The sequence below is a fragment of the Macaca fascicularis genome, chromosome 7 (assembly GCF_037993035.2).
Source record: "Macaca fascicularis isolate 582-1 chromosome 7, T2T-MFA8v1.1".
Lineage (NCBI taxonomy): Eukaryota > Metazoa > Chordata > Mammalia > Primates > Cercopithecidae > Macaca > Macaca fascicularis.
In genome coordinates, this window is record NC_088381.1 from 162,829,198 (window position 1) to 162,852,351 (window position 23,154).

The 23,154-nt window shown below is 43.9% G+C and overlaps 1 pseudogene; it reads right to left on the reverse strand.

Annotated features, from left to right (window-relative positions):
- Positions 1-9,479: 9,479 nt before the first annotated feature.
- Positions 9,480-22,788, reverse strand: LOC102144839 (large ribosomal subunit protein eL15-like; annotated as a pseudogene).
- Positions 22,789-23,154: the final 366 nt, after the last annotated feature.

The window sequence follows — 23,154 nt, forward strand, 5'->3', positions numbered from 1 at the left end:
AACGTCTTCTTTTGAAAAGTGTCTGTTTGTATCCTTTGCCCACTTTTTGATGGGGTGTTTATTTTCTTCTTATAAATTTGTTTGAGTTCTTTGTAGATTCTGGATATTAGCCCTTTGTCAGATGAGTAGATTGCAAAAATGTTCTCCCATTCTTTGTAGGTGGCCTGTTCACTCTGATGGTAGTTTCTTTTGCTGTGCAGAAGCTCTTTAGTTTAATTAGATCCCATTTGTCAATTTTGACTTTTGTTGCTGTTGTTTTTGGTGTTTCAGACGTGAAGTCCTTGCCCATGCCTATGTCCTGAATGGTATTGCCTAGGTTTTCTTCTAGGATGTTTATGGTTTTAGGTCTAACATTGAAGTCTTTAATCCATCTTGAATTAATTTTCATATAAGGTGTAAGGAAGGGATCCAGTTTTCCCAGCACCATTTATTAAATAGGGAATCCTTTTCACATTGCTTGTTTTTGTCAGGTTCATCAATGATCAGATGGTTGTAGATGTGTGGTATTATTTCTGAGGGCTCTGTTCTGTTCCATTGGTCTATGTCTCCATTTTGGTACCAATACAATGTTGTTTTGGTTACTATAGCCTTGTAGTATAGTTTGAAGTCAAGTAGCGTGATGCCTCCAGCTTTGTTCTTTTTGCTTAGGATTGTCTTAGCAATGCAGGCCTTTTTTTTTTTTTAGTTCTGTATGAACTTTAAAGTAGTTTTTTCCAATTCTGTGAAGAAAGTCATTGGTAGCTTAATGGGCATGGCATTGAATCTATAAATTACCTTGGGCAGTATGGCCATTTTCACGATATTGATTTTTCCTATCCATGAGGATGGAATGTTCTTCCATTTGTTGTGTCCTCTATTATTTCGTTTAGCAGTGGTTTGTAGTTCTCCTTGAAGAGGTCCTTCACATCCCTTGTAAGTTGAATTCCTAGGTATTTTATTCTCTTTGAAACAATTGTGAATGGGAGTTCACTCATGATTTGGCTCTCTGTTTGTCTGTTATTAGTATATAAGAATGCTTGTGATTTTTGCACATTGATTTTGTATCCTGAGACTTTGCTGAAGTTGCTTATCAGCTTAAGGGGTTTTCTAAATATACAATCATGTCATCTGCAAACAGGGACAATTTGACTTCCTCTTTTCCTAACTGAATGCTCTTTATTTCTTTCTCCTGCCTGATTGTCTTGGCCAGAACTTCCAACACTCTGTTGAATAGGAGTGGTGAGAGAGGGCATCCCTGTCTTGTGCCAGTTTTCAAAGTGAATGCTTCCAGTTTTTGCCCATTTTTTGAGACAGAGTTTCACTCTTTAGTAGAGACAGGGTTTCACCATGTTAGCCAGGATGGTCTCCATCTTCTGACTTCGTGATCCACCCACCTCGGCCTCACAAAGTGCTGGGATTACAGGTGTAATCCACTGCGCCCAGCCTTTACCCATTTTTAATTGAGTTATTTTTAATGGGGAAAGCAAAGAAGGAACGGAGGAAGAAAGGAAGGAAGAAAGGAAGGAAGGAAGGAAGGAAGGAAGGAAGGAAGGAAGGAATCTGTCCATACAAACACTTATACCTGAATTTTTTTTTTTTTTTAATAGATCTCACTCTGTTACCCAGGCTGGAGTGCAGTGGCACGATCTTGGCTCACTGCAACCTCGCCTCCTTGCCTCCCAGGTTCAAGCAATTCTCATATCTCAGCTTCCCGGGTAGCGGGGATTATGGGGGTGCACTACCACACCCGGCTAATTTTTGCATTTTTTGTAGAGACAGGGTTTTGCCATGTTGCACAGGTTGATCTTGAACTCCTGGTCTGAAGTGATCTGCCTACCTTGGCTTCCCTCAGTGCTGGGATTATAGGCCTGAGCTATCCTGCCCAGCCTAAATGTTTTTCTTTATCTTGGGTAATCTTTTCCGGTAACCTAGAAGTGGAATTGCTGATCATCTGTTAACAGTATGTTTAACTTTGTGAGAAACTGCCAAAAATTATTTCCAGCGTGATCATACCATCTTGCATTCCCCTGCATAATATATAATGCATGTTCTTTCCCCTTTATTTACCAGTTTTCAAACTAATAAGCTGGTTCTTTTTTTTTTTTTTTTCTTGAGACAGAGTTTCATTCTTGTTGTGCAGGCTGGAGTACAATGGCGCGATCTCGGCTCACTGCCACCTCCGCCTCTCGGGTTCAAGTGATTCTCCTGCCTCAGCCTCCTGAGCAACTGGGATTACAGGCATGTGCTACCACACCCAGCTAATTTTTGTATTTTTAGTAGAGATGAGGTTTCACCATATTGGTCAGGCTGGTCTCGAACTCTTGACCTCAGGTGATCCGCCCGCCTTGGCCTCCCAAAGTGCTGGGATTACAGGCGTGAGCCACCGTGCCCGGCCACTGGTTCTTAATATACTCCAAGAATGACCTGCTATGTTCTTTTCTTTTTCCCTCAAGTATCATGAATTCACATATTTAAATGTATTTTATGGGCAAGGCATAGTGGCTCATGCCTGTAATCCTAGCACTTTGGGAGGCCAAGGTGGGAGGATCACTTGAACCCAGGAGTTCACAACCACCCTGGGTAACATAGAGAGACCCTGTCTCTACTAAAAATTTAAAAAATTAGCCAGGCATGGTAGCATGTGCCTGTGGTCCCATCTAGGGAGGCTGAGGTGGGTGGATCATTTGAGCCTGGTACGTTAAGGAGTCAGGAGTTTGAGGTTGTAGTGAGATATATATATATATATATCTCACTGCAACCTCCGCCTCCCAGGTTCAAGCGATTCTCCTGCCTCAGCCTCCCGAGTAGCTCACAATAAGGTTCTTTCCCCTGATCCAGGATGCAAACTGGGATCTCATATTGTGTTTTGTTGTTACGCGTCCTTAGTCTCCTATAATCTGGAACAATTTCTCAGTCTTCCTTCACTTCTTATGATACTGGCATTTTTGAAGATTACAGAACACCTGTTTTATATAGTACCCCACCATCTGGATGTGTCTGATTACTTCTTCATTATTAGATTCAGGCTTAAAAGGTTTTGCAAATATGAGACCTAAATGATGCTTTTGGCTCCCACTGCACCCTGTAACAGGGCTCACGGTGTCAGTGGTCCCATCCTGGTGGGGGTAACTGTGATCACTGATTGAGGTAGTGTCTGCCAGATTTTCTCCCTTTGAATTACTAGGAATCATTTGGTCTCCTTTTGTAATTCATCACTAATCCCTAGCTCAAGTAATAAGCAATCCATAGCTCAAAAATAAGATATTTGTATTTTTTTATATTAAATTTTTGCAATCTGGGGCATGTGCTACCTGGAGAGCACACTTTGATTTGTAGCAGCCATGCTTCAAATCCTCAGGAGTCACCTGTGGCTGGTCGCCACCATGTAAGACATTTGTCACAGCATTAGACCATGAAACAAGACAGTGTGGGGGTTCAAATCACAGCCCCATTACTTGTTAGCTTTATTAACTTTGGGTAAATCATTGAACCTCTTTAAGCCTTAATGCTTCCTAAATTGTAACATGGGATTTGACAAGGGAACCTATTTATCTCTTAGAGTTGTTTAGAAGAGAGAATGTAATAATCTGTGTAAAGTGCTTTATGGAGTGTTTGTTGATTCATCCATTCAACAGGGAGGGCTTGCCACACTCTGGGTGGAGCCCAGCAGGGAACAAGCCCTTGACTCGAGCATTCTATTTATACTGAGCAAACTACTGATCATGTATAAAGTAAGACAAGTGCTGACAGTGCCATGCTTGTGATAAACGCATTGAAGATGCTGAGGCCAGAGTGCTGGCTCAAGCCTATAATCCCAGCACTTCGGGAAGCCCAGACAGGATCTTGTGAGCCCAGGAGTTCAAGATTGGCTTGGACAACAAAATGAGACCCCATCTCTACAAAGGATCAAAAAATTAGCTGGGCATGGTGGTGTATGTGTGTGGTCCCAGCTACACAGGAGGCTGAGGCAAAAGGATCACTTGAGCCTGGGAGATGGAGGCTGCAGTGAACTGTGTTCACACCATTGCACTCCAGCCTCGGTGACAGAGTGAGACTCTGTTTCAAAAAAAGGAAAAAAAAATTAAAGTTGATGAGAAGGGATCTGCATTATCTGTAACATCACCTGAACTTTGTGTTGACTCCTAGCTCCACGGTGGACCATCCTCTGAGTGCTCCAAGGAAAACAACTGGGGGCTTGATTATTCAGGTTGTTCATTCTATAAGTATTTGTTGTGGATGAGTCGCCATGCCGGGAACTGGGAAAGGAAATAGCAATTCACTGAGACCAGGGCAAAGGAGCTTAAAGGTGAACTAGGCAAGGAGCCTGGAGATGTGGGAGATGGGGAATGGGCAATGAGAGACAGTCAAGATGGAGAGGCAGAGAAACAAGACAAAGCCCACAGTGAGGCAGAAGGATGACAATACAATACGTCGGGACCCTCATTCAGACCAAGGGACTGAGAAGGTGGAAGAAGTAGCTCCCGACTCCAGTGCCTGGACATTCAGTGGCATCTTTTGCAAGTAAGAGGAAGTAGAAGCCGATGGCATTCTGAGAGAAAAGAGCTGCTTGCACAAAGGTGAAATACTGGAAAGGGGCAGGACTTTGAGGACTGGGCAAGGCTGAAAGCAGAGGTGGAATTGGAGGAAGGAGAAGGAGGGTTGGAGGCAGGGGGTGGGCACATGGTGCAGGGCCCAGTAAAGGTATTAAGGACGTTTGGACTTTTATCCAACAGCATGAGAAAGGGGTTAAGTGGTTCTACTCCCGAGGAACAGGAAGCAGGCCCTTGAGCGGAGGTGGGCCGCTGTCAGGGAAGATAGCAGAGGGATGGTCAAAGAGGAGGGGTCCAGGCTCCCCTGAACTTGCCCTAGGTCTCAACTGGGGAGCGGAAGGGCCAGTACTACATTCCTGGAAACTTGGACCCGTGGAGAGGTGGGGTTGGCCCGCAGCCTGAACTGAAGAGATAACCCAGGCCCCAGTTGCTTGACAATGGAGTTAGGGAGGAGGGCCGCCTTGGGTGGGTTCCTCCTGAGAGGCTTAACAAATTTCCTCTGACAAATCTATCTCAATCCATCCTTATCTCAAGGCCTTTACACGTGTCCTTTCTCCTTGAGCTAAGCTCACCCCCCAATTTGCACAGCTGCCCTTTTCTCTGCAATCAGGTCCTAGTCAAAACCACCGACAGAAGGCCTTTTTCTGACCACAGCTCCTGGTGGTGTCATCTCCTCATCCTCCTCTTTCTTTACCACCCTGACCTGTTGTCTTCTTTCCCTCTGTTTTAGGATACTGTTTTAGGATATCTGGCAGACATTCAAAGATACTTGTGTCTGACTGACTGCATGGATGATGAATGGACAAATGAATGAAGAATGAATAAACACATTTGGTGACTTTCTTTTTTTCTTCTTCTTCTTTGAGATGGAGTTTCCCTCTTGTCGCCCAGGCAGGAGTGCAGTGGTGCTATCTTGGTTCACTGCAAACTCTGCCTCCTGGGCTCAAGCGATTCTTCTGCCTCAGCCTCCCAAGTAGCTGGGATTACAGGCGTGGGCCACCACACTTGGCTAATTTTGTGTTTTTAGTAGAGACAAGGTTTCACTATGCTGGTAAGGCTGGTCTCAAACTCCTGACCTCAAGTGATCCACTCACCTCGGCCTCCCAAAGTGCTGGGATTACAGGCATGAGTCACTGTGCCTGGCCCAGTGACTGTTTCAATGCGAGTGAGAGAAGTGGCCTATAATCTGAATCTAGGAAAGAAATTTTTTGGTGTAGTCCTCCTATTTGAGAAATATACCAGGGCTGGACTTGATCTTGGTGACTGACTATGGAGTTGCGCATGGAGGTGAGAAATAAGGAGACTGACTCCAAAACAGGAATGGTGAATGGGCCACCCAGGAGCCACATCCAGTCTATGCAGATGGTTGGTTAAGACTGCACCATGTTTCAAAAACTTTTTTGAATTGGTTAACAACATTTAAAAATCTCTAAAGATTTCAAATAACAAATTTTGATTTTATTTTTATTTTTATTATTTATTTATTTATTTTTTGAGACAGAGTCTCCAAAAAAGGCTGGAGTACAATGGCAGGATCTTGGCTCATTGCAACCTCTGCCTCCCAATTTCAAGCAATTCTCATGCCTCAGCCTCCTGAGTAGCTGCAATTACAGGTGCACACCACCACACCTGGCTAATTTTTTGTATTTTAGTAGTAATAGGGTTTCACTATGTTGCCCAGGCTGGTCTCGAACTCCTAAACTAAGGCAATCCACCTGTCTTGGTCTCCCAAAGTGCTAGGACTACAGGCGTCAGCCACTGTGCCCAGCCCAAATTTGGATATCCATTTTCACTTAACTAAAAGATCTGACAACATCAGACCTGTATTTTTACAGGAAAAAAATTGGTTGGGGCCAGGCATGGTGGCTCATGACTGTAATCTCAGCACTATGGGAAGCCAAGATGGGAGGATCTCTTGAGTCCAGGAACTCAAGACCAGCCTGGGCAACATAGCAAGACCACGTCTCTACAAAAAAATAAAAAAATTAGCATAGCAATGTCTGCTTGTAGTCCCAGCTACTCAGGAGACTGAAGTGGAGGATCCCTTGACCCCGGGAGTTCAAGGCTGCAGTGAGCGATGATCACATCACTGCTGTCCAGCCTGGGTGACAGAGTGAGCCCCTGTCTCCAAAAACAAAACAAAACAAAAGTCAGTTGGAGCTGAGTAGCATTTGCTCCCATTGAGTCCCACTTTGACCTTCAGGTTGGACTCTCCCGGCCCGCTTCCTCATTCCCATCACAGGACTGGCTCCACCAGTCTTGAGTTTGCTTCTTTTGCTCTAATGCTCTAACTAATCGTTCAAAGCAGTGGTTCCCAACTCTTTTAAGTATGAGAGCCCCTTTGTAAAATAACTTTCTCTCTGTAAATATGAAACTAATATTCACAGAGACATGCTCACAGCAGGAACTCAAGAAACACAGAAAAGTAACAGACAGAAGACAGTATCACCCACACGCCCAACATCTAGAGCTAAGCACTGCTTGCGTTTAGTGGATAGGGGGGCACCTGAAATTTTTATGGTTCTCACACATTCGTAGTTTTGTATATAGTAAATATTGACTGACCGAAATAAGACGTCACAGAAACTACAATGATTTCAGAAACACTTGACGGAATGGGTATTTCCCTCGGTACATCAGCACCGATGGCCATTTGAAAAATAGCCATACATGTACAGAGATAATCATTACAGACGCACTGCATGGGACTCCTTGGTGCTCACATGGAGGTTCAAAAGCTTGTCTAATATTTGTGGGCCTGGAACCTCCACTTTAAGGAAGTAGAGCAATGATCACAAAGTGTGGCACTTTGGCTACATGGTACTATAGATACTCTCCGGAGTTCTTATCACAACTAGGTCCTGTAGAAATTACAGAAAACATGTATTTTACTGCATTGATGGGCTTATTAGAAATAAGGAAAGTTTTGAGGGCCGTGATAAATAAATAAATGTATGCCAGAGGGCTGAAGCCAAAGCAAGGAATGGTAATAAACAAGTAAATTGAATAATAACTATGAGATAGGATTGTCCTGAGTTTGAAGATCTAAATCAGCACCATCTATAGAAAACTAACTTTTGGTCAGGCGCGGTGGCTCACGCCTGTAATCTCAGCACTTTGGGAAGCCAAGGCAGCTTGGCTTCAGGAGTTCAAGACCAGCCTGGGCAATATGGTGAAACCCCATCTCTACTAAAAATACAAAACTTAGCCAGGCATGGTGGTGCACACCTGTAGTCCCAGCTACTTGGGAGGCTGAGGCAGGAGAATTGCTTGAACCAGGAGGCAGAGGCTGCAGTGAGCTGAGATTGTACCACTGCACTCCAGCCTGGGTGACAGAGCAAGACCCTGTCTCAAAAAAAAAAAAAAAAAAAAAAAAAAAAAAAACTAACTTTCAGGCTCTTATCAAACTAGGAGAACTGAACCTAAGACATCTGTATTGAGCTCTGGATTCTCTAAAAACAGGCAAGCAATTTAAAAAAAAAAAAAAGCATAGAAAAAGCACAAAATAAAATGATATAGACAAAATCCAATTTTTTTTTTAGTTTAATAGACATTTATGCCTTTAGTCAAACAACCTCTACACAATCAAAATGTATGACTTAAGATCTTTTCTTTTTTTGAGAAGGAATTTAGGTCTCAAGAACTTTTGTGAACTTGCTATGAGTACTTCCTGGAAATCAATTAGCTGATCCTTTTGAAACCCCTAGAGAAGATAGGAGAAAATTGGTTCAGAGAAACAAGCATTTAAATTAAGTCAGCAAAGGCAGAATTTAGAATTGGGCAATTCCTTGTCTACGTTTCCTTTGCACTCAAATTCACCCTGGAGAACAGTAGCCTAGTCTCCCGGAAGATGTGATGCAAACAGAAATACAGTGTGGTGCTATACTTACAGTGAATGTTGGTGTGGAAGTGATGGCCCAACTTTGTGGAATGGTAAGGATTTTTAGGATGCTTTGGCCGGGAACAAGAGAAACAACTACAGACAACACATGTGGTTGGAATTCATGCGCTTGTATGACTTTTACTTTTTGTAGCCTATGAGAGTGGACAGAGTGGGTAACCCAAGATATTTTTAAGACTGACTGGACTAAGAATGAGGTACTTATAGCCAACTACTTTCCCACTAATGTGACTGTAAGTATTCATAATGTTCACAAATTAGTGTTACGATTAAGTATTTTAGGGTTGACTTCTGAACTCACACTTGAAAGGTATTTATCTAATGGCCACCGGCTCACCAGCTTCCCATTGATTGCTAGCTTACCAACCTTAAGGCTAATAATTTTATATCACATTCAGTTTCAAAACACACCAGTGTTAAAACCACGACCACTAACCATTGAATGCCATGAAGCGATGGCACTGACCCAGGAGCTTTCACCTTTTATGTGAACTTAAAATGGTACTGTGGAGACTGAGGCAGTTTTCTTCAGGCTAACCCAGATTTGTGCCCATAATTTTCTAAATATAATCATGACATAGTTAAGGTGTCCTCCTCCTACCCTGCAATTTCTAAAGCAAAGCCCAATTAAAAAAATCCGTGCCTGCCAAGCTAAAACCCCCCCCAGTCACTGGAAAGTAGGGCAGCAGAGCATTGCCATCACCTCATAAAGCTGCAGGTTTCATCACATGCACCAGACAAATCTACAGACCTAGTTTCAGTACTTTTCTTTTAAAGAATTTAGTTTAAACCTATTATGCCACACAGTATGTTTTATGCACTGACATATAACTCTCTAATAAGATAAAGCAAAGACAAAAAAGTTTGTCTTATTAGAAACAAGATACACCATCACTTACTGTTTTCAAACATTATTATACTTTAACTTCCTTAACAAAGCATTCAGGAAACAATCTGCAGACCAGTTTTAACAGAAAAATAGCACCTGTAAGCAGACATGACTGTCCTAAATTATTTATTAGGTATGAATTTTACAAACTTTACTTATATTAGCAGTAATGGTGGAGCTGGAGAGTATTGCGCCTTCTCCAAGCTGCCCAGCGAGAACCACCAATAGTGTGGTGGAACTTATGGCCCTTTCTTTCGGCCTGCAGATGTCAGCCCACACATCTCCCTGTGCTTGGGGACTGGTTTGGTGATCCACTGGGTGTCAGGATTTCTTCTGATAGCTTTATGGAATGGATGGATGAGGATAACCTCAAAAAATTTGTATGCGGAATCTTCACCAACCCAGTAAGAATTCAGGACTCTTTTTTTTTTTTTTTTTTTTGAGACGGAGTCTCGCTCTGTCACCCAGGCTGGAGTGCAGTGGCCGGATCTCAGCTCACTGCAAGCTCCGCCTCCCGGGTTCACGCCATTCTCCGGCCTCAGCCTCCCAAGTAGCTGGGACTACAGGCGCCCGCCACCTCGCCCGGCTAGTTTTTTTTGTATTTCTTAATAGAGACGGGGTTTCACCGTGTTAGCCAGGATGGTCTCGATCTCCTGACCTCGTGATCCACCCGTCTCGGCCTCCCAAAGTGCTGGGATTACAGGCTTGAGCCACCGCGCCCGGCCAGAATTCAGGACTCTTAAAGAGCCCTACAGTGGCGTCCAACTTGCTCCTCTGCAATGGACTGAAGGCTTTGAGCAAACTTTAGCTGGTTAACACCATGATGGACAGGCTTGCCATAAGTTGCACCCTTAGGAACTGGGCATTTTCGGCCACCACAGCAAACACGAATCCTACATATAATGTAACCTTGTTTGGCCTTGTAGCCCAGTCGGTGCGCTTTATCAGGCCAGAGAGGGCAGGGAGCCCTGTGCAGGGCAGAGAGCTGGTGGTACTGCCAGCAGTGGACCCTCAGAAGAAAGCACATGACATCAGACTGCTTCTTTCTTCATAGCTCCTGGATGTACTTGTATGCACCCATCTTGGCTTACCTGATGGCTGCCTCCAGATGGAAAGGAAAGACCTGTGCTACCCCAAAGTTCAAATATTTTAATAATCACAATAAATGTAAGTGGACCAAATCTACCAGTAAAAGACTAAGATTGTCGTGTTAGATTTTTTTCTAAATTTAGCCATATATTAATTATAAGAAACATAGATGAAACTAAGAAAATAGAAAGTTTATAAGCAAAAGTAGAATAAGAGATACATACACCAGAAAAATAATAATAAACATCAAACAAAATAAGTTTTAAGAACAATGCATTATTAAAGGTAAAGAGGGTCAATATACAGTGATAAGAAGTTTAATTCACCAGTAAGATACAACAGTTATAAATTTGCATCCATTTTTATAAAATCTAAAAAATATAAACCAGAAATTGAAAATGACTACAAGAAGTAGTTCAATCTGCCACAATAGTAGGAGATTTCAATGCACCTTAATTAATTATCGGTAGGTCAAAGAGACAAAATTTTAAAGACATAGAAGATTTCAATTTAAAATGGACAGGCATGACTTGATGAACATAATCCCCCAACAGTTAGATTATGCTCATTCTTCTCAAGCACATGTGGAACGTTAACCTGTGTTTTAAGATTTCTTACCATTTCAAAAAATTGATTTCTAACTTAGTTGCATTATGGTTAGACAATAAGATTGAAAGGTATACACTTTATTAGGCTACAGAATGTGTCATTATGTTTAAACAATCAGTATCATACAGATATCCTGTGGTCTCTGATCACAACAGAATTTAAAAAGTAGATGTAGATAATACAAAGACACATTTTAGTAATCTTTTTTTTGAGAGTCTTGCTCTGTCACCCAGGCTAGAGTACAGTGGTATGATCTCAGCTCACTGCAGCCTCCTCCTCCAGGGTTCAAGCAATTCTCCTGCCTCAGCCTCCCGAGTAGCTGGGATTACAGGCGCCCACCACCACAGCTGGCTAATTTTTGTGTTTTCAGTAGAGATGGGGTTTTGCCATGTTGGCCAGGCTGGTATCAAACTCCTGACCTCAGGTGATAAGCCCACCTCGTCCTCCCAAAGTGCTGGGATTATAGGAATTGGCCACCGCACCCGGCCAAATTTTAGTAATTTTCTATGTCTGGAAATTTAAAAGCACACTTCAAAATAACACTGGAATGAAATAAAAAATAGTAATGTAAATTGAAAAATAATTAGAATTGAATGCTACTGAAAATATTACATGTTAAAAATTCCGTTATGAAGCAAAAATAGTCTGTTGAAAGGGAATACATAGACTTAAGTATTGTTACAGAATAGAGAGGCTGGGTGTAGTGGCTCATACCTATAAAATCAACACTTTGGGAGGCCGAGGTGGGAGGGTCACCTAAGTCTGGGAGTTTCAGACCAGCCTGAGCAACATAATGAGATCCTGTCTCTATTTAAAAATAAAATAGGCTGGAAACGGTGGCTTATGTCTGTAATCCTAGCACTTTGAGAGGCTGAGGCGGGCAGATCACTTGAGCTTAGGAGTTTGAAACCAGCCTCTGCGACGTGGCAAAATCCCATCTCTACATAAAACACAAAAATTAGCCAGTATGGTGGTGTGTGCCTGTAATCCCAGCTACTCAGGAGGGTGAGGCAGAAGAATTACTTGAGCTCTGGAAGTGGAGGTTGCAGGGAGCCGAGATCACACCACTGCACCCCAGCCTGGGCAACAGAGCAATATTCTGTCTCAAAAATACATAAATAAATAAAATACTTTTTTTTAAATAAAAAGAAAATATACCCCCAAAAACATAGAAGGAAAGAGACAAAGATAAGAACAGAAATCACTGAAATAGGAAAAAAAAGATACAATAGAGCAGGTCGATAAGGCTAAATATTGGTTCTTCGAATAAAATAAAATAGTCAAGTTTCTGGTAAGACTGATTAAAAAAAGAAAGCTCGTACACCCAACAATACTAGAAATGAAAATGAATCAAAATTAGAGTGACAACAAAGATTTAAAATAGTAGACCAATAAAATATTATGCAAATGTTTACATAAAAAATTTGAATTCTTAGATGAAATACTGAAATTCCTAGAAAAAATGTAACTCCAAAATTGATTTGAAAAGAAATCAAAAGCTCAAATTTTTATTTAACCATATAAATATGAATAAGTATCTGGGTGCAGTGCCACACACCTGTTGTCCCAGCTACTTGGGAGACTGAGGGAGGATTGGCTGAGCCCAGGCGTTCAGTGTTACAGTGCTCTATGATTACACCTGTGAATAGACTCTGTACTCCAGCCTGGGCAACATGGCAAGATCCTGTCTCAAAATTTAAAAAATGATTAAGAGGTTAACTATCTTTCCATTGAAAAAATAATTTCAGGTCATATATATATACACACACACACACATATATATATATCCCATACACACACACACACACACTCTTGTATATATATATACACACACATAGGACCTACAATTATATATGTGTGTGTGTGTGTGTGTGTATTATTTTAAACAGGAGAGTTCTACCAAACTTTTAAACTCATTCCAATCTTACATAAAGTCTTCTGGATATTAGTGAAAAACACCTAATTCATTTTATGGGGCTAAAAATGAGTTAGGTGTTGAGAATGAGAAAGGAATGAATACGAGAAAGGAATAGGACAAGTTAGTCTTATTCATGAATATGAATGCAATAGTCCTACATAAAATATTACCAAACAGAATCTGGTAATGAATAAAAATGACAATACATGAGAAACAAGTTGGGTTTAATTCCAAAAATGCAAAGATGATTTAGTGTCGAGAAAAAAATCTATAAATATTCACTACTTTAACAGATTGAAAAACAAACCATTTATTTTGACCTTATGTGTCAAAATAAAAATTTAGACCGAGCACAGTGGCTCACGGCTGTAATCCCAGCACTTTGGGAGGCTGAGGTGAGTGGATCACTTAAGGTCAAAAGTTTGAGACCAGCCTGGCCAACATGGCAAAACCCTGTCTCTGCTAAAAATACAAAAAATTAGCCGAGCGTGGTGCATGCCTGCAATCCCAGCTACTCAGGAAGCCAAGGCATGAGAATAGCTTGAACTGGGGAGGCAGTGGTTGCCATGAGCCAAAATCACACCACTGCACTCCAGCATGGGGGACAGAGTGAGACTCTGTCTCAAAAAAAAAACAAAAAACAAAAAAAACCAAACCAGATTTTGAAAAATTTAATACCCATTTATAATTAATCAATTAAATAAAAATTACCAAAATAGAAAATGAAAGGGAGCTTTTTTGACAAGGTGAAACTATCTACCAAAATCACCAATTTTAATGCTGATCAGTTAGAACCTATTTCTAAGAAGTTGGAGATAAGACAAGAGTGTATTCTATCATTACTATTGCCCTAGAGGTCTTAGCCAGTGCAATAAGGCAGGAAAAAGATGTAATGATTGGAAAAGAATAAATACAACTATTATTCACAGATAATGTGATTGTTTACGTAGGAAATCCAAAAGAATCTACAAATTATTGAGATTAATGAGAGTTCAGCAAAGTAGCTGGATATAAAGTCAATAACTTAAACATTGAATTTCTATGTAATACAATAAGCAATAAGCAGTTATAAAATGTAATTTCAAAAATAGTACCATTTATAATAGCAAAAAAAAGATAAAAGGCACCTTGGGATAATTCCCTCCCCCTCCTCTCCCCCTTCCTCTCCTCTCCCCTTCCCTCCTCTCCGCTCCCTTCCCTTTCTTTTTTTCTGTTTCTTTTCTTTTCTTTTTTTTTTTTTTAGGCAGGGTCTTCCTCTGTCATCCAGGCTTGAGTGCAATGGCACAGTCATAGCTTACTACAGCCTGGACTCAAGGGATCCTCCCACCTCAGCCTTCTGAGTAGCTGGGACTGCAGGCATGCACCACTACACCCAGCTAATTTTTTTAACAATTATTTTTTGTAGAGATGGGGTCTTGCTACATTGCCCATACTGGTCCCAATCTCCTGAGCTTGAGTGATCCTCCCACCTCGGTCTCCCAAAGTGCTGGGATTATGAGCATGAACCATGTACCTGGCCGATAGTGATTTTATAAACATGGAAGACCTCTGTGGAGAAAATTGTACAATGCTAGAGAAAAAACATTGAAGTCATAAGTAGATGGAGAAACATTTTCAGTTCATGGCTAGGAAGACTTGATATGCTAAAGATCTCAAGTATCCCCCAACTGAGCCACAGACTTAATACAATTTCAATCGAAATCCCAACTGGATTTTTCAAGGAACTGAACAAGTTGATTCTAAAATTTATATGGAAGAACCAAGGCCCAAGAATAGCCAAGACATTCCTGAAGAAGCCTGAAGTAGGGCAGTTTGCCCGGACAATGTTGGAATTTATTGTAGTTATTTGGATTATGGCAGTATGCTATTGGCACAGAGAAACTGACCAGGGAAGCAGAATGAAAAAGCTCAGAAACAAACCCAAACACTTTTGGTAACCTGATCTGTGACTGCAGTGGCTTTGCAGGCCATGGGAGAAAGGAGGGACTAATCTGTCAAGGATCCTAGAGGAAAGTGGTCCCTTATCTCCCATCACTGATAAAAACTAGATACAGATAAATTAAATATGTAAACGAGAAGGGCACAGCTTTCAAACTTTCAGAAGAAAGTATAGGGGGATATTCTTGTGACCACCAAGTGAAGAAGTATTTTCTGCATAAGGACAATTGTAGAAGAGAAGATTGGTAAATGTGACTGCAGTAAACTGTTGTTCATTAAATTCAGTCTCAACAAACAAACCACAGATGAAGAAGACACTAGCAGCACTGTAATGAAGGATTACAATCCAGGATACATAAAAAACTACTATAATCTAATTTGAAAAAAACAAGCAAGCTTACAGAAACAATATTGATATTAAAAAGGGATCTTCCCATCCCCCAAGACATAAACAGAGCAATCCTTTTGATTTTTGGTTGTCTCCAAATTCTGTGCTAAGAGAAAGAGAAAATAGCCGGGCGCGGTGGCTCAAGCCTGTAATCCCAGCACTTTGGGAGGCCGAGACGGGCGGATCACGAGGTCAGGAGATGGAGACCACTCTGGCTAACACGGTGAAACCCCGTCTCTACTAAAAATAAAAAAAAATTAGCCGGGCGCAGTGGCGGGCGCCTGTAGTCCCAGCTACTCAGGAGGCTGAGGCAGGAGAATGGCGTGAACCCGGGAGGCGGAGCTTGCAGTGAGCTGAGATCTGGCCACTGTACTCCAGCCTGGGCGGCAGAGCGAGACTCCGTCTCAAAAAAAAAAAAAAAAAAAAGAGAAAGAGAAAATATGTATTTTACCCAAGAGTCCTCTCACTTGAGAAATGGGTCACTAGCTTCTCTGAGGAATGCTAGGTAGGAGCGGGGCAGGGTTGTCCGGAGGTGGGGATGTGTAGCGACTCAAATGCAGGTAATCTGGCTCAAGAGGAGATGTGAGTCAGTTGAGATAGTCAAATTGTTTTGTAAATAGGAAAATAAAAATTCTAGTTTTCTAATTGCCTTCTAGAATACAGTAATTATTAAGTTAATGGGATTAACATATGTGCAAAGGATTTTACAAAGGGTGATTTTTATCAGTGGTAGGGTGGGGTCCCTTCCCCGCCAGAGTTACCCTGCTTCCACAACTTGGTTCTACTGTGCACTAGAAGCCTCCAGGAGCAAAAGGAGGAAGGATTGAGAGTAAATGTGCCTGTGGCAGGAGTTTTACAAACTCCCAGCCCTTTAGCCTGCAAGCTGAGACAGCAGCCAGGGAGCAAGCTGGGGACACTGAGCTTCAGGTTCCTCTCCTATGGAAATGGGGTGACAACACCCACCCTCAGGATGTGATAAGATCACCTGTGTCACCTGGGTAGCACACAGCCTGGCATATGGTATTAATAGTATCTCAGTCAAGTTCTGTCACCTCCTTCTTTCTTGGGAGACATCTGCTGAGGTGTCAGTTCCTTCCTCCCTCTTAACCTCCTTTGCTTGTCCCCCTTTTTCCTACTCTTCTCCCTTACACCTTCCACCTTCCGTGAACATTTAGCCAGCAGTTTCCAGGTACATGTTGATTTCCAAACCCTAAATGGGGATGCAAGTGAATGTATCACAGAGCACACAGCCGTGAGAGCTATTAGACCTGGGAGGACCGCCATAGTCATGATGAAGATTAACATCAATAAAATAAACAATCACAATAATGAAACTTGCTGCAATTTAGCCATCACTTAATCTGTGCCAACGCTTGCCTACTTTATCCCATTTAATCCTCATTCTTTCCTAGAACCCTGGCAGCATTGTTACACCCAGTTTGTGTATCTTGCTGAGGTCGCAAGGCTTCTTGTAGTAGCAGGAACGTGCATTTGCTGTAGATCTGTCAGTTACCGTAGCACGGTGGTTGGGATATTAAAAAGGGATCTTCCCATCCCCCAAGACATAAACAGAGCAATCCTTTTGATTTTTGGTTGTCTCCAAATTCTGTGCTAAGAGAAAGAGAAAATATATATTTTACCCAAGAGTCCTCTTACTTGAGAAATGGGTCACTAACTTCTTTGAGGAAGGCTTGGAAGGAGTGGGGCAGGGTTGTCCGGAGGTGGGGATGTGTAGCAACTCACAGGTAACCTGGCTCAACCATGGTCCCTGGCCTGAGATTCCCAAGCCTATCATCTACCAGCTTTCAAACCACAGGCAAGTCCTCTGGCTGCTGTGAGACTTATGTTGTCATATTAAAATGGGGCTTGGACGGGCACAGTGGCTCATGCCTTTAATTCCAGCACTTTGGGAGACCAAAGTGGGCGGATCACCTGAGGTCAGGAGTTTGAGACCAGCCTGGCCAATGTGGCGAAACCCCATCTCTACTAAAAATACAAAAATGAGCCAGGCGTGGTGGCGAGCACCTGTAGTCCCAGCTACTCGGGAGGCCGAGGCAGGAGAATCGCTTGAACCCAGGAGGCAGAGGTTGCAGTGAGCCAAGGTCACGCCACTGCACTCTAGCCTGGGCGACACGGTGAGACTCCATCTCAAAAAAATAAAATAAAATAAAATAAAATAAAATAAAATAAAATAAATAAATGGGGCTAACTTCGGCTTTAGAGTATTTTTGCAACGGTTCTATTATCTGCTAGAAATACCTAAAGAACTTAGAACAGCATCTGGCACACAATTTGTGAGCATTAAAAGCACCAATTTATGCAAAGTGCTTAGAGTTGGGCTTGGCATAGAGTACCTGCTATCTAATTGCTTGTTATGATTATTGTAGTTGATGGGGATGATTCTGGGACCACCCAGGTTGCAGATAAGACCCTGCTTATCAATGTGAGGACGTCACCGTGGGCTTGGGGAGACACAGAACCAGATCAGTCATGATCTGAGTCCTGAGTCAGAGCTTCAGCAGCACACAATCTTCTTCCAGCCTGGATGTCCTTGGGGAAAAAAAGGAGACTTTACACAAAAATCTGAATATCCAGTTTCTCTTGGAAAGCTAGATCTGGCAGCCCTGGGCCCACATCCTGTAGGTGACAGTTTTCTCTTTAAGGCTAGCATGTGTGGGTCTTCCCTGCCAGCCTCAGTGGGGGGCATCACTTACCTGGTCCCTGTAGGCAGTGAAGTTGGTGACCCATGTTGGAAGTCTCTCAGGGACACAGAAGAGGGTGTGACTTCTTTGTTTTTTGCTTTTTGGGTGTTTTGTTTTGTTTTGTTTTGTTTAGACGGAGTTTCACTCTGCCACCCACTCTGGAGTGCAGTGGCACGACCTTGGCTCACTGCAGCCTCCACCTCCTGGGTCCAAGTGATTCTCCTGTCTCAGCCTCCTGAGTAGCTGGGATTACAGACACCTGCCACCACGCCTGGCTAAATTTTTTGTGTGTATGTTTTTTGTTTTGTTTTGCTTTGTTTTGTTTTAATAGAGATGGGGTTTCACCATGTTGACCAGGCTGGTCTCTAACTCCTGACCTCAGGTGATCTGCCCGCCTCGGCCTCCCAAAGTGCTGGGATTGCAGGTGTGAGCCACTGAGCCTAGCCGAGGGTGTGACTTCTTGCATGGTCCAACAAGGGTAAGAAGAACTTCTAACAGAAGGTGACATTTCAGCAGGCCTTTTCAAAAAATTATGAGACATAGCATATGTAGTGAAGAACATAAAATATATACCCATAGTTGAAAGAACAAGAAGACCTGGGTGGACTGACACGCGCGTACAGTCCCAGCTATTCAGGAGGGTGGATCACTTGAGGCCAGGGGTTCGAAGCTGCAGTGTGCTATGATCACATCTGTGAATAGCTACTGCACCTCAGCTTGGGCAACATAGTGAGACTCCCAAAGCATAATTTAAAAAGATAAGAAAACGTATACTCATTTACCTACTACCCAGGTTGAGAAATTGGACATCACCTGGATTTTGGTACCTTTTTGGCCCCTAGACTGGCAGCACCAGCCTCCTGTTGGGGCTCACTGAAAATGCAGCATCTCCAGCTCCTCCCCAGCCCTAGGGAACCAGGCGATGCGTGTGCACGTTAGAGCTGAAAGGCGACTTCTGCAGCCCCATGTACAATTCTCAGTTGTGCCCCTCTGTCTCCTGACACCAGAACAGTCTCTATCCAACTTGTAGCAGCTTTTCCACTTGTGTAGGTATTTCCCCAGAATCCTGTTTCATTTTGAACGGCAGCATGAACCTGGCTGTCTCTGGGGCAAGTCCCTTTCAGCTTCCCATTGAGCTCTGTGGAAGGGATGTCACGGGGAGGGCAGATGTGGTCCCCCTTCGACTCCATGGGGCATCTGGAGAGCCTGCCACATGAGCAGGGACAGAGATCAGCAAGCGGCTGCTCTGTAGTTTCTGCTTGCAAGCTCAAGAGTAGGTCAAAGCTATCGCAAGAACAGAAGACCAAGCACCGAATGTTCTCACTCATAGATGGGAACTGAACAATGAGATCACTTGGACACAGGGCTGGGAACATCACACACTGGGGCCTGTCGGGGGGCGTGGGGCTGGGGGAGGGATAGCATTAGGAGAAATACCTAATGTAAATGATGAGTTAATGGGTGCAGCACACCAACTTGGCACACTCTACATATGTAACAAACCTGCACGTTGTGCACATGTACCCTAGAACTTAAAGTATAATAAAAAATAAATTAATTTATAAAAAAAGAGTAGGTGAAAGCAGAAGACTTCTTGGGGCTGGCATGAGTGTCTCCACTGGACCCGGACCCCGCTGACACTTCATCAGCTCACAGCCAAGTGCAAGGTTGGGCCAGGCCAGGCTTGCCGCAACAGCGCTTTGACAGCGGGGATGTTAGTGATGGCACCATGGACAACCTACTTGGGAGACCTCAGGACAGGGGGGTCAGTGGGGAGTTGCATTGAGCCAAGGGGCGCAGCCAGTCCAGATTGGCCCCTTTGTTGAAACAAACTCCATGTTGTTTCCGCCTTTCCTGCTCTTGCCATTGTGTGGAATGGTCTTCTTTAAAAATCCGTTTACTGGCCAAGTGCAGTGGCTCACTCCTGTAATCCCAGCCCTTTGGGAGCCTGAGATGGGAGGATTGCTTGAGGCCAGGAGTTTGAGGCCAGCCTGTGCAACACAGTGAAACTCCATCTCTACAAAAAAGAAAAAGTTAGCCAGGTGTGGTAGCACACACCTATAGTCCCAGCTACTTAGGAGGCTGAGATGGGAGGATTGCTTGAGCTCAGGAGTTTGAGGTTGCAGTGGGCTATAATCACACCACTGCACTCCAGCCTGAGCAACAGAATAAGACCTTGCCTTAAAAAAAAAAAAAAAAAAAAATTCCCTTTAATGTAACTTAATGGGATTCTTTAAGGGAGTAGAATTTAAAATGTGTGTTCAGGTTGCTGGTTCACGCCTGTAATCCCAATACTTTGGGATGAGGTGAAAGCATCGTTTGAGGTCTGGAGTTCAAGGCCAGCCTGGGCAACAAAGTAAGACCCCATCTCTACAAAAAAAACTTAAAAAAAGAAAAAAGTAATAGAATGTGTTCAGTCTGCCCTCTTGAGCCGAGAAAGTCTTAGCCAGGTCTCTGGATGACAAGGAAGGTTCGGGAAGGCATTCAGGAAACGGTGTTCCTGAAGGGCTAGGGATGTGTGAGGGGTGACTGATAGTGTGTTCCTTTCGTAGGACTGCTGTGAAGTGCCACAAATAACACAGATTTATTCTCTCATGTATCTAGAGGCTGGAAATCCAAAATCAAGGTGTTAGCAGGGCTATGCTTGCCCTGAGACGCTGGGTGGAATCATTCTATCTGTCCTCTTCTTTTTTTCTTTTTTCTTTTTGAGATCGAGTCTCACTCCCTCACCTAGGCTGGATTTCAGTGGTGCAATCTCAGCTCACTGCAACCTCCGCCTTTTGGGCTCAAGCAATTCTCATGCCTCAGCCTCCTGAGCAGCTGGGACTATAGGCACGCACCACCATGCCTGGCTATTTTTTGTTTGCTTGTTTGTTTTGGTATTTTTAGTAGAGTTTCACACGTTGGCCAGGCTGGTCTCGAACTCCTGGCCTCAAGTAATCCTCCCACCTCAGCCTCCCAAAGTGCAGGGATTACAAGTGTGAGCCACTGTGCCTGGTGGCTGTCCTCTTCTTAGCTTCTGGAGGTGGCTGGCCATCCTTGGTGCTCCTTGGTTTGTGGCTGCGTCACTCCAGGCTCTGCCTCCATTATCACACAGCCCTCTCCCTGTGTGTCCCTCTGTCTCCTCTCCTTTAAGAAAAAAAAAATTTAAATTTAGAGATGGGGTCTTGCCATGTTGCCCAGGCTAGCCTCAAACTCCTGGCCTCAAGCCATCCTCCTGCCTTGGCTTTGCAAAATGTTGGTATTACAGGTGTGAGTCACTGCACCTGACCCTCTCCTCTTCTCCTAAGGACATCAGTTGTTGGATTTAGGATCCACCTAATCCAGTATGACCTCATCTTAACAAATAACATCTGCAAAGCTCTATTTTCAAACAAGCTCACATTTTGAGATACCAACTGGATGTGAATTTTGGGGGGGCATTAGTCGCCCCAATGCAGCTGTGTGGCTGGATCTCAGGGGGAGATGACAAGGTGAGATGGCAGGAGACAGCCAGAAAGCAGATGAAGGGCTGAGCCCCCAGACTTCCCTCACTATTTGGCCTTTATTCTCGGCCCATGGAGGGTTTTAAGGTTGACAGTGATGGCGCAGGTTGGTTTTAGAGCAGGCAACATCCTGCCCCACCCCCATGCCCTTTTATATCTCCATGTTTCTCTTTGCCTGTGATGAACTGTCCCATTCTCCCAGGCTCATGCCAGCAACTTTGGGGACAGTCTCTGGCCAGCCCTGGTGAGTCCACCTCCCAGCCTCTGCTCTGGCCTCCCTGGCCCTGGGCTCATGGAGCTTGGCTGGCTTGGGTCCTGCAGTGAAGCCTCTCTTTCCACATTGTGCTGGGGCACCTTGGGGGCCAGGACTAGCTCTCATTCATTTCTGTATCCCCTGCACCCAGCAAGGGTAGGGCACAGTGGATGGGACATAGAATGGGAAGCCTGAGAAGATGAGACTCAGAGCCAATGCATCAACTTGTTATGGTCATTTTCCAAGGGGTATTTTCTGCATTGCTGTGAGTGATTTTTTTTTCCAGGTGACAGATTCTTTACAGTCCCTCTCTGAAGTTATGAAATTAAATGTCCTTCTAAACATGTGCCTGTCCCTCAGCAGTCAGAAGAAGGGACATCCACCTCTGGAGGTTGCACATCCCTGTGCCCCAGGCTCTGAAATCCCTACCCTCCTGGCCTTCCAGCCAGCAGCCCCCGCATTCCAGGTCGCCTGCTGCTGAGACCCCTCTGTTTGCAGCCCTCCTGTTTGATGACAGGCCCCCACGTTTCCAAGACAAGGCATGGTCATAAAATCAACTGTCCGCAGCCATTTAGTCTAGGCATGGTTAATGCCAAAACTGGCTTCCAAATTGATAGTTAATGAGGGAAAATGACGAGGGGGCGTGTTAACAGACGCAGGCTCAAGGTAATAAACAGGCCATTAAAGTCAGGTAGTAAACAGCTTGCCAAGGACCATTTATGAATTTATTTTTTTGAAGGAGAAAAAAATTAACCAACAAGGTTTGTCCCCTTTGGTGACTGGGTCCGACTGGCAGTAGGAAGAAGTGAGAGGTTCCTGGGGAGACCTCAAATATCTCAGGAGGTCCCCTCAGGTTGGGATGTGCGGACGTGCGGGTGGAGCCAGGGACGTGGGCTCACTGTGGGCTTGCTGTGGGTTCCCATGGGCACGCTTTGGTCCCATCTGTTCCTCATGCCCTTGGACGCTGGATGGGGTGTCAGGAATCCCAGCAGTGGTCCTGGTTCTGTCTCTGGTTGATGCTGGGACCTAGAAGAAGTTACCTGATTTTCCAGGCCCTCTCAGCTGCAAAGACCAGGATGGACTCCATGATCTCTATAGAGACTTGTGCTGAGTTGAATAGTGTCCCCCACCCCCTAAAATTCATGTCCTTCCTAGAACTTCCGAATTCCACTGGCCGGGTGCGGTGGCTCACACCTGTAATCCCAGCACTTTGGGGGGAGGAGGCGGGCAGATCACCTGAGGTCAGGAGTTCAAGACCAGCCTGGCCAACATGGTGAAACCCTGTCTCTACTAAAAATACAAAAATTAGCTGGGCGTGGTGGTGGGTGCTTGTAATCCCCGCTACTCGGGAGGCTGAGGCAGAAGAATCGCTTGAACCTGGGAGGTGGAGGTTGCAGTGAGCCGAGATTGCACCATTGCACTCCAGCTGGGTGACAAGAGTGAAACTCCATCT